This window comes from Amblyomma maculatum, chromosome 3, assembly GCF_055883805.1.
Source record: "Amblyomma maculatum isolate TAMU_Amacu chromosome 3, ASM5588380v1, whole genome shotgun sequence".
Taxonomy (NCBI): domain Eukaryota; kingdom Metazoa; phylum Arthropoda; class Arachnida; order Ixodida; family Ixodidae; genus Amblyomma; species Amblyomma maculatum.
This window is the reverse complement of record NC_139346.1, coordinates 161,828,232-161,840,789: the sequence shown is the minus strand read 5'-3', so window position 1 is coordinate 161,840,789 and position 12,558 is coordinate 161,828,232. Positions and strand designations below refer to the sequence as shown.

At 48.8% G+C, this 12,558-nt stretch overlaps 1 protein-coding gene across 2 annotated transcripts in view; it reads right to left on the bottom strand.

The window, feature by feature from the left end:
* MED15 (mediator complex subunit 15) overlaps positions 1 to 12,558 on the bottom strand; it is a 126,921-nt gene that overhangs the window by 109,757 nt on the left and 4,606 nt on the right. The window lies entirely within an intron of this gene.

Here is a 12,558-nt window from a genome sequence, read left to right as displayed (position 1 = left end):
CCACCTATGGCCAGCACTCACTGATTTGTATTCCGCGCCGAAGTATGCGAAGCAAGAAGGCCGGAAAACCTAACATTTTAATCCCAATGTGGAAATAACGAAATGACGACAAATGCGTTAGACGCAACTAATTGCAACATGCTTCCCGAAAACAGCGGGGTCACTATGCAACACGCAATAGGAAAGAGGTCACGTGACGAGGTCGGGCAAGAATCAACAAAAAGACATTTCAAACAAAAACAAAAAATGTGCGGGTTGCGACGAGGGCACTTTCTCCCTAACAAGGAAGGGGGGGAGGGTAGATACGGATGTGAACGGGGGACAACGGCCACACAAAGGGCCCAGCTTCAAGTGACGACCTCTCGTAATTGCCAGCCCCCGTGGGGAACGCCTTCCCCAACAGGTCTTACGATGGCATTTCGGGAACCTAAAAAAGAAACCAACCGCTGAACAGGAACGCGCGAAAGAGCAGAGGAAAAAGAGCGTCAGGCAAGCCTACACCAAAACAACAGACAGAAGACGAACAGGTCCGGCGGGAAAAGTGACAAATCCCAGCACTCTAGCACAAAGGGAAGGAAAACAAAGGTAAGCAAGCACAACGCCAATCACACGAGGGAAGAGGGGGCGAACAAGAAAAAAGATGGTCCACAAAAAGACCCTAAAGGAACAGCGAGCTCTCAGAGCCCAACAAACGTATCGCGAAAGGAAGACAGTCCAGCAAAAACTCCTTCCAGAAGGGAAACACACTGCCTGGATGACAGGTGCAAGGCGGCGCTGCTAATTAGTTCCGTCAGAGCAGCCACAAATGACAGCAGAGGAAGGTGCGCCCCCGTACCTTAAAAAAAATGCGCAGGACCGGAACTACCATCAGAAAAGGAGGGCAAAAGGTGAGACCAGACCTCCTCTTCAAAGCCTGAGCATGTACCTTAACAAAAGACGCGCTGCACACCTTGACCAAAAAAGTCAAGCGGCTTCAAACCCTGCCCGAACCGCAAGGCGCTCAAGAAAGCGGCAACCTGAAATGGGCAGGAAACTAAATACATAAAAAGACGCCCAGTCCCGTCTACCAATATGGGCCAGCAGAACTTGGTCGCATAGTGAGAATCTTCAGCTCTCTTTCAACCTGCAGCCACCTATACAAAGGGAAAAAGACTAGGAAAATGAGCGTAAGAAATAAAAACAAAAGCCCTTACTGCACCGTGACAAGGCAGCACGGAAGGGGAGAATAGGGATGCATGAAGCGTTGGGCCGACGAAAGGGGAGAGGGGAGGGTTGAGAAACGGAGAAGGCCACCAACACCACCAGGGATAGGGGTCAAATAAACCAAACAAAACAGAAAGAAGACCGACGAGCAGGCGGCAAAGCCCTAAGCAGTGCGAAAACAAAACAAAAAAAAAAAGCAGAGGGCGAGAAATAGGCAAATAAAACACCAAGAATGAGGAAGACGCAGCGACGACGAACAGACAGCGTGGGAGCGATGGGTGTTTCGGGACGAAGGCAGCAGAAGAGGAGACGGTGGCCTTGGGTCTTTTTCCTCGCCGCAGACACGCAAAATAATCCCGGGATCCCGGCCGCGCTGCGCGGAGGGGGTCAGGAGGAGAAGAACCCTGGCCGGAGGCTGCACAGCACGGCACCGCAGGGCGAGGCAGGAGCAGCAACAGCGGCAAAGGCAACGGCGCAGCAAGCGCCCCAACGCCGCGGCGTTGCGGGCCCCGGCAGCAGCAGGCAGAAGCGCTTCCGCGGCCAGGAACCGGCGCCAACCCCCCGCACTAGGGTCGACGCACGCTGGCGGGGCGAGAGCTGCTCCGCGAGCGGGAGGATTCCAGCCGGGGCTCCCCGTGACCTCCCTCTCCACTGCGAACACCCTTCCCCGCATCCCGTGTCCCTTTCCTCCGCCCTCTTCCACTATTCTTCCCACACTCCTCGGGGAAAGCACGCACTTCCGTTTCACCCCCTTTCCCCCACACTCACCACGCTTCCGTTTTTACCCTCGCCACGGACCGACCCTTTCCTCCAAGCTTTTGGCCTGTCTGCCCTTGTCGGAAACGAGGCTCGCTTCCTCGTCCCTCTCCTTCCCTTCGATCCCGATGCACCGCCTACCATCCTTTCCGTATCCTCACCCCCTCCCCCCTCTTCCTTTCTCCCTCTCCTGTTCTTTGCGCAAAACTACACACGCACATGGTTTTCTTGTAAACAGACGAACGGTAATAAAAATATACTAGGAGCACTATTTCATCTTCCCTCTCCCTCGTTCATAAAAGGCTGTCAATCGCGACCCTTTCTCTGCGCATTCCACGTAGTGCCTTCGCCAGCGCTTATTACGCAATACGCTTTCCTTTTTTCCCAAACGCCTCAGCAACCTTTTTTTTTTTTTTTGCCCAACGCTCTCCTCCCCTTCCCAAAACTCTTGCCCCTCCCAGGAACCGCGAACCTGCCATCCAGGCACTTGCCCTTGCCGCTCATTCCCTCATCGCTTCCATATTTATCTTTTCTGCTCCCCACTCCTTCACCCACGCACACAAAATGAGTACGTCTCCTCTCCCCAAACGTGCCTCCGTTTTCACCGCGCTTAGGGAGACACGTAGCGACGGCGCATGCGCGAGCCTTCCCGTTTCTCCCCCTCGCCGCCGGCCTCCACGCTTCGCCATTGGCCGGCGCCCCGCTACAGCCCCGTGCTCGGGAGAGCAAAACCAGAGCGGACGACACAGGATGACGTCGGAGGGAGAACGATGGCGCGCGCAGGCGCCGCCGCCGTTTTGTCCGAACAAATGTCCCCGCTGTCGTTCTCTGGACTTTATTTTCTCATTTCCCGGGAGAATTTCTTTTTTCCTTTATCGGCCTACAGCGGCCGCCGTTCGTCTCTGACCGTTTATAAACACAAAACTTGTTTATTTTTCTCTATTTCTGAGGGTATACTGTTGCTCGTTCGGGAAAGGCGCTGCGCGGGGCTATCTTCCGTGTGCTGCCCTGCTCGTAAACGACCCAAAGAAAACCCGCGCGCGACGCTGCGCTGGTGCCGAGCAATGACCGTAAATTGAGCGCGCTGCGGTGAGCAATACGAAGCAAGTCGGTTCTTGCTAACATACCAGGAGAAGCAAGATGGAACAGCAGACAATCGGGCAGACATCGCATCGGTTACCTCAAGAACAGAGAAAATGAATCTATGAGCATCGCGAGCTGACGCGCGCATGATGATGACCGGTAGCGCGGCTAACACAAAAGACGCCGATAAGAGGAAGCCTCGTCGACGGCTGTGGCATGGTATGCCGTAACAGAAAGTTCGAGTCAATGCAATTTATTCACCTTCATTCCATACAGCTCGAAGAGGGCGTGTTCACCAGGCGGGTTCTTACCAAAAGGCACATGCACGAACATGGAGAAAGCGTTGCCACTTTCTATGGTTCAGCGCCTGCCACCCGCGCTCACGCTCCCCGCACTTGGCTCGGCAAAATCATCGCCAAAATACAAAAGGGTTCGTCTTGCGATCGTCCGTGCACGCCGCCCCCCCCCCCCCCCCCCACACACACACACTGTCGTTCTTGTTTGTTCATTCTTACTCTTTATTCGTTGACTCGGTACATTATTCTAATTGAGAAAGGTAGCCGAAGAATAAACGCGAATACGGAAAGAAAAAGAAAAACGAAGAAAAGGAAGAATAAATGTTTAAAAAATGGCGGCAAAAATGTAAGTACCCAGGAGCGGCAGCAGCGAAGCTCAGTTAAGGTTTGACGGCGACATGCCTGAACGGAAACGTGCCTCGAATCTCAAAGAGGAGCACTAGATCGCACAACGCTGCCACATGCAGCTCCCCACTCCGCACGCCGAGCTCTTATCCCGACGAGGTCTGCATTACCGCGAAGCACAAGTTCGGCGCCTGCTGAGCTCAAAACACGACGGCATCCAAGTACTCCACTCTCTTATTTTGCTCGGTTGCTTCCTGAGGCTTCATTTCAGTACGACCGCACATGGCAAGCACGAACCCAACGCTCGCTACAAGTGCTAGCGAAATGTATTTCCGCAGCTTGCTCATATCTATAGGAGCCCCACGTGCATTTTGCACAGGCTGTACCTTATTCGTCCAGTACGTATTCAGTTTAAGGCTCGCCTTGGACAGCATGCGCGGCCATCACGTAGATGATGTGCGCTTTTGAAGGCACCGCCCAGTCGAAAACGACTACAGAACTGTGTCAAAAATACGACAAAATGTCCTGTAGTTCTGTCGTAACCATCAGATGTTTCTGTAGTTCTGTAGTTTTTCTGTAGCAAATTTCTGTTGTCTGTAGTTCTGTAGCACTTTTCTGTTGTAACTACATACATAAATTTCTGATGTTACGAAAGAATGTTCTGTTGTGATAACAGGTTTCCCGTTAAAACCCGCACAAAAATTCTGTCGTAACATCAGAAAATTTTCTGTAGTTTTTTTTCGACTGGGCGGCAATATCTCTTATTGCTGTACAGGTGAGCTTGGACCAGGTGGTGCAAGTATGCATTCAGTGGCGAAGCCGAAACCTGGTCAGGGAAGCGTGGCGTGAACGCCACTGCCTATGCACAGACGGTGCAAATGGAGCCGGAGGTAGCAACTCGCAAATATATACGGACTACCAGGCGCGAGTCCATATCGGATAAACTAGACCTCTGCGAGCCGCTGCTTTTCGCTTTAATTTCAGAAAGCTCCACATGCACCGCTGGCCTGATTACTCGCCTATACTTGTGCCTCTGGAATGCAAGACGAGCTCTGGAATGCACCGGGTTCGAACCCGACCACAGGCTGCTGCGTTTCGGTGGAGGCTAAACGAATATGTGTCGGTTGCTTATTATTATTATTATTATTATTATTATTATTATTATTATTATTATTATTATTAGCTCTTGAATGCAAAAAAAAATCGCATTGACGTGCCGTTGTTTTCCTATATTGTTGTTTCGCCGGCGCTGGGAAGTCCGTTCATGCTTAAGGAGTGCAAGGCAAGCCAAACAGAACAAAAAAGGACTCAGCAGATCTAGCGACCGAGAGAACCCGTGAAGAGCCTAAGAGTTGAGCAACAAAACGTGCATTGCTGTCGCGGACAGAGCCCGATCAATAATCCACTCGAAACGCAGGAACTATTCCCGTCACCAACCTCGACTGTCTTTTTTTTTTTTTTATGCTCTTCTCCATACGACCGGTCGTCTGCAGCTGATTAAATTTTATTCCGGCCGTACAACGAAGAAACACGCACCGACGCACAGGATGGAACCACAGGTCCGGGCACCACCAACAAGAAAAAAATAAAAAAGCGAGTTGAAAGAGATAAGAATGTAACCCACAGAACCTACTGACTGTATATTCGCAAGCAATATTGTTGCCAGCTTAGTTATATTACAAAGTATAGATTGGGAGAACTGAGCCACCCGTTCGATCATCCATTAGAAAAAGAGAGAGAGAGGGAGAAGGAGGAGAAGAGAGAAGCAGCGTAACGCTTATAGCATCTAATGCGCTCTCTGCGAATTCCGAAATGGAATTAGAATATTGCTGCCTATTTATTCAGGCCATATTACAGAGGAACATGTATCGATCGAGATAACTGCGCCGCCGGCTCTAGCACGAAAAAAAAAAAAGAGAAAAAAAAAATGTGTCACACAAAACCAACAGACGCGTGCTCGGAGCACGTCGGCGCGCGGTTAGAATGTTGCTGTCTATTTAGACACGCTATATCTTGCTTTCGCGCACACAACAGCGCTGCTCAGTCAACGTCAAGACCTCCCGTCAAACGCAGGCGCGGCAGGAGTGATTGCACGGGGCCGCAAGAAGACGACAAAAAAAAAAAAAAAAGGAGAAAAAACTAACGACAACATGAAATCGGGAACTGCGCCTTTCAAGATGCGCGCCTTGCCTCGTCTCTTCCCATCCGACAGCACGCACTGCGAGCAACCGTGAGCCCAGCGGACGAAGCACGCTGACCGCACGGACGAGAAAATGCAGGTTCTAAATTTCCCGATTATAATACGCATTGAAGTAAATCGCACGAGCACCACGCATGCACGTCGCCTCCACCCTGTAGATATGCGCCACACCGCTAAGCTGCGAGGTATTCCACGCGAAAAAGGGACGTCGAGGATCCGACAATCATCAACGAACAAAAGCCGACGTGACGGTGCGAGAATGCTTGCACGATGTGTCCTGCGAAACCAACAGCACTGATCCAACCAAACAAAAGAACATGCACCTGGACGCACCCATATGGTACCAGAAAAAATGTACACGTCTTTCTCTACAGATATTCGCCGCGCGAGAAATAAGTAGTCTATGGTATAGGATTCGAACCCTCTAGTGGAACCCTCTAGTGGAATTGCGTTAGAAGCTAACCAGGCGGCTTAACAGTCGGCAGGAGAAAGCCGAACTGATTCACCTGAGTGCCGCTGCCGCGTGTGAATGTTATAATCTGCAATTCTTGTTCGTTTGTCTGGTATCCGGTCCATTCGAGGGATTGCTCTTAAAACAAATTGGATTCCCCCGCCTCCCTTTCCCGCCACCAGCTTTGCGTTGGGATTCGTTCGCCCAAGAAGTCGCCCCAGGGTCTGCGTAAACACTCGAAGCTCTGAAGCGGCCGAAATTTGCGAGCGGACTCGTGTAATTGCCGATTTCTAATTATATCAGAAGATGAACCCCCTTCCTGGCTCAAAGCTTATTTAACCTCTACCCACGAATAGCGGCACAAGAGTGACGAATCTACGATCCCATCCCAGCCCAAGAATGGCGAACCCACGACCCACCATCGGCCCGCCGACAGCACCTGCGCATGACCCGCGGCCATGCACCCACGCAGCAGCAGTTCCAAGGAACCTAAGTGGATTTGCCACCATGCTACGCAAGGAACAGCAACAATGAAAATAAATCCATTATTCACTGAATTCGTTTGTGACCTCATTTCAGGTGGTGTGGAATGAAGTCCCGATTGAAGTAAAAAAAAAAAAACTTTTTTTGGCATCATTAAAAAAGCGTTCCACTAATTTCCATGGAAATGCAGGACTGAATTTTGTGCGAGTTTATTTAGAAGTTTCGTTTTTCTTTTACAACTGACTGCGTTGTGATCTAACCGAACACACCACACAGATATGTAGTTCAACTTTCCAACTTTTTTTGTGTGTGTGCATTACTGAAGTGTGCTGTGAATGTGTCCTGTTATGACACGGTCTGATAGCATTATTGCGCTTCTTTAGCATTTGGACCCATACTACCCGTAAAAGTCCAGCCAACTGTGCGTGCACTGGTCTTTAAAATTAATTTTTAAAAATCTTCTGAACTTGTCCTCCTGCCAACTTCATTCACTGAAATACTCTGACGTGTGAATTTGCCCTAAAAACGTTTCGATTCCACCTTTCTAAGCTCGAATCGGAGCAGAATAAGGGCGTGGTCAAACTGGGGTGCACCATTTGACGCTTGGTCTAAACCACGGGAGGCGCTCACTGCAATAAGTACGCACTTTCAAAGATGAACAAGCCCCAACTCCTTCTCCTAAAGCTAACGCGACATAACTATTCAAAACAAAAAAAAACAAAAAAAAAAACAAAGTGATGGGGGAGGGGGAAGAAGGAAGGAAGGCCGGAGAAGTTGCACGCTAATAGACGCAAGTTTTCCGCGCACTACGAGACAGGGGAGCGGAACGCGAGAGAGCGCGCCTACCCCCACACATTGGATAAAAAGACGATATATGCTTTGCACCATACGGTACCCATCCGGCGAAGCATGTGAGAACACGCGCTGAACAAGAGGCGCGTAACAAAACACTACACACAACTGAAAGCATCTCTGCCCAACGGTCTTTTTTTTTTTTTTTTTTTTTAAGGAAACCACGACTCATGTGAGGCGCGAGGCCGCGTGACACAAAACACTGTAAGCTTCACGCGCTATGAAGCTGCGCTGCGTTGCTTGCATGGAAACGCAAAGATTAAAAGATGGGGGAAAACGAAGTATCAATAAGAAAGCTATGGTGGTTAAGCGAGAGGAGGAAAAAAAATACTGGGGAGTGGGAAAGCGCAGAGCAAAACGAGGGAGAGGCAGTGAGAGAGGGGCGACCCCGCTTGGCATAGCCTGCGGACGGCACAGCGAGTGGGAGAGACGGGGAAGATGGACGCCGAGCCGCCGTGACGTTGCAACGACGTCACTGCTTACGCCAACACTCCAGCGGACCAATTGCAGCGCGCCGCGCTTCCTCTCTTCCCCTTTCATCCCACCCTCTTCTGCTGCTGCTGCTATATAAATATCCCCGCTTCTTTCACTGTCCCCGACTGTTCTTTCCGCATTGTTTTTTTTTTTTTTTTTCCTTACAGCACCGCCCGGAGAACGAAGGATGAGAAGGGAAGTGGAGAAGTGTCATCGGAGAACGACGGACACGCGAGAACGACGCCAAACAAAAAAAGGACGTATGGAACAAACGAGGCAGAGTGGGGGGAAAAGAAAAACGCAACAACAGCATTCGGCTCACTGCAGAAATAATTAACGCGACGACGAAGAGACGAACGAACAACACAGCCGGTAGATCTGATATTGAGGCGACGCTAGACGTAGCGAGCGGCGCGCAGGATTTCCCGCTTGTAGGAGCCCGCCATAAAATGAAAAGTAGCTAAAAAATACAACTACAAGCGGCGGTATTTGTAAGGAAAGCCGGAGACGGAGCATCGGAAACTGAATTAACACAAGCGCGTAACAGGAAGCCTAGGAAAAGGAGCAGGAGAGCTGAAACAGTAAGTAGTGCGCATACGCTGCAGCAAAACAGACAGGGAAGCGAGCACGGAAGCCGTTAGCAACGCGCTACTCGGCTCTCCAGGTTGCGAGTCAGCCGCGTCGCGTCACTAATGACCTTTCCGCACCTCCCTCTTTTTCCGTGACACGCGCAAGCACACAAATGTTAGCGCGCGGAAGCACTGGCGAAACCGACGTCCAGTGAAGTCTAGCTATGTGCGCGTCTCCACAGGGATGTCCAGAGCGCACAGTCAAAACGGTCAAATTAAAACGACACACTGACCCCCCTCGGGTCGCGCAGGAGATCCCCCTGTGAAGGGTGCACCACCTCAATAGCAGTGATGCTGCGGGGAAGTTTCCCTGCTCCGCCTAAAAGGGAACGCCGAGAGGACCCGAGTGCGTTCGCTCGCTGTTGTGCACTGGCATCGATCAGCACGAGAGGGAGTTTCTGCAGCAATGCTTTCGTAAGGAGAGATATAAAAAAAAAAAAAAAACGGACGGACGCGACGATGCTTTTGCGCGGCAAATATATTTCGGACGATGAAGGCACGAACTCGCTAAGCTCGGCGCACTGGAATGGAATTATTGCAGCTTGCCCAACTCCAACGCCATTACCATCAGTGTCATCATCCTTTCCTCCACACTAACCCCCCACAAAAATCACGAACACCTTCTCGTATCCTTCGTAAGCCTGCCTCCATTACATGTCCCTCGACCTTTACTCCTAATGGCGCAGTAATCGGTCACCAATCACGAGCAGTCAGCTAAGACGCGTTTACGAAGTCGTAGCACCCAAATGTGCAGCATCCATCCGAACATTCAGCCGTCAAGTGCGCCATGTATCTCGGAAACCAGTAATTCGCTAGTCATGTCTCCTGTTCAGAATAATCATCCGACATTAATAATGTGCACTTACGTCCCCTCCTTCTGTATTTATAGCCCCCCTAGACGCCTATTTTTAACGTCTAAATCAACGTTCGCGCAAGAAAGCCGCAAGGAGGTAGAATTTCCAATTTTATAGCGAAAAGCCACTCCACATCAGCCCGAAGAATAACACCACGCTGCAGCTGCACAACGCACGTAGCTCCGCCAACTGACACTACACCGAAGCGTAAATGGGTTCCTTATTTTATTTTTCTTTTTTTTTTTCCGTCCGCTCTGCGGCAAGTACTACAGAATGTATGTGAGAAAAATAATGAAAACAAAACTGCATATATTTTACAACCATTATTCGTCCTCGGCGATTTTATATTTTTTTTTTTCAGTAACATGCCAAGTCTTCCTCCTTCTTTTCCAAATACTGCGGCAGGACAACCTCAATCGAAAAATCACGGCATAATCAACGCGACAGTGGAGAAGCAGCAGAAGAGTCTGGCTACAGCAAGAGCGCTATCCAGCGCACAGCAGCAACGCGCCTGCCATCTGGCGGAAGAATGGCGTACTACATACAAGAGCTGTACCATTATCTACCGCGCGATGGCGACACAGCACCGCGCGCGGCATTTTAAAAAAAAACAAAGCAACGGCCGCTTTCCAAAGCTATAGTGCCTATACCAAAGCGATAAATGAAACTCTATTTCGGAACCAAATTTCGAGCCGCGATTCGTGCGCTCCAGAAGTACAAATTCCAGTCTCGACCTTTTCAAGCTCATATAGGTCGTCAGATAACACGAAACAGGAGCTCACAAAAACAGGCACAAGTTATACAAGTGATCTGAAAGCAGTAATCGCTAATTACTGGCTGCATGTAGCATTAATTTTAAATTATTATCCCTTAATAAGACCATTTAGGACAGGCACAAAATGTTAAGATGTAAAAGTTGCAGAGCATCATAAGGAAATAAAAATGGCAATGTTTTCATATTTGCATTTCAAGCTGCAATAAATAGGTATTGGCATATTTTATCGAGAAAAATCCAGTTTTCGACCAACATATTGCACAATTCTTTCGTAGCGAGGCATAAAGAGGCAAAATCTGCTACAAAATGCTTCAGCTAGCATGTATAGCAGTGATGCGAATACTGCTTCAGATGATAGCTCGGAGAGGAGGCAGATAAGCCTGGCAGGTATTGCTTCATTGTAAAAAATGCAAAAAGGAACATGAGAAGAGTAGATATACGGTGCAAAATGAACAGGACGAATGGGCACCGTGTATCTACTCTTTTCACATACCAACTATGCCAGCAGTAGATTCTTCCGAGCTCCGAAAAGGGAACAAAGAAGGTAGACTACTGAAAGAATTCTTATCCTACATTTTCAAAATGGCATGCCTCTGTTCTTACCAACGTACCAACTATGCCAGCAATAGATTCTTCTGAGCTCCGAAAAGGGAACAAAGAAGGTAGACTACTGAAAGAATTCTTATGCTACATTTTCAAAATGGCATGCCTCTGTTCTTTACCAGGAGCTTGGTAAAACTGCTATCTAGAGAGCACTTGGTCGGAAGCATCAAGAAATACACATCCCGCTGCAAGATACTTTTCCAACTATGCATACGAAAGCTGCAATTAATGACCTTTAAGTGGATATGAAACAAAAACATTGCAGCATGATCTGATCCCTTTGTGGATTCCTTTACACAAGCATCTTTTGCAAGAAATGCTCACCAATCCCAAGTAATAATATGTGCCCCTTATCGAAAGAAGAATAGTGCATTGCTAACCGATCAACACATCAAGAATGTACAGCTTGTTACACATAAATGTGTAACACAAAGAATGAAAGCAACGAAGCAGATTTTTTTCATGTCCAAATAATTTGATGCAAGAGCCCCAATTACGAGTTAACACAATTTCAGCAGACCCACAAAACTTTCTGTTCACACCAAATCATCAACTCTGGACACCAAAGTGGACTGTCTTAGTGATTTCTGTAACATGGCCCACTCTGCCACATAGCCCATTCTGCCACACAGCATTTTAAGCCTTAATACAAGTTTCAAGACAACAGGGCTAAAATGATGTCATACTGCAGCTTATTTTGTTGCAAAGTTTCATTGGCAAAAAGCAGTGATCACAGGCGCAAACGAACAATTTAACGATTCTTTCCCTGGTCAAACAACAGTCAAGCAACCACACCTGATGACCATCTCCATTTCCTGTATGATAGCTCAGCTTTCGTCACAGAAAAGCTGCATGTATGGTGTGCTTCACGCTGTATAGCCCATATCACAAAAGATTTGCGCACAGCCTTGCCGGTGACAGCACTTCCCATTCTCAAAATTAAAGGTGGTATTTAGCTTCTCTTACACAGGGTCCAAATGTCATGGAGTGTTATTTTTGGGTGTTAATTTTTTCAGTTTCAGTGCCTTCTACACGAAGGAAGAGAACTAGGTGTACCAGTTTCAAAATCTGGTGTACAAGCACAGCTCCTGGCAGTGTCACCATACAGCTCTTAAATGCAATGTGAAGGCACAAGGGAAGAAGACCATTAGGTAGTGTATGTTCAAGGAGAGCAATTTAAAAAAGCTGCAAAGGCACAACACATGTTTGGTTTGGTTTTTTGGGGTTTAACGTCCCAAAGCGACTCAGGCTATGAGAGATGCCGTAGTGAAGAACTCCGGAAATTTCGACCACCTGGGGTTCCTTAACGTGCACTGACATCGCACAGCACACGGGCGCCTTGCTTTTTGCCTCCACCGAAAAGCGACCGCCGAGGCCAGGATTCAATCCCGCATCCTTGGGAACAGCAGTTGAGCGCCATAACCACTGCGCCACCCCGGCGGGATAAAACTGAACATGTAGAAAGCCAAATAGGTGACAAAAAGGTGAAAGAAGCAGCACAAACTGCCAATGACGTCATTGCATTGGCAGAACGCTCTGCATTATACCCCATAC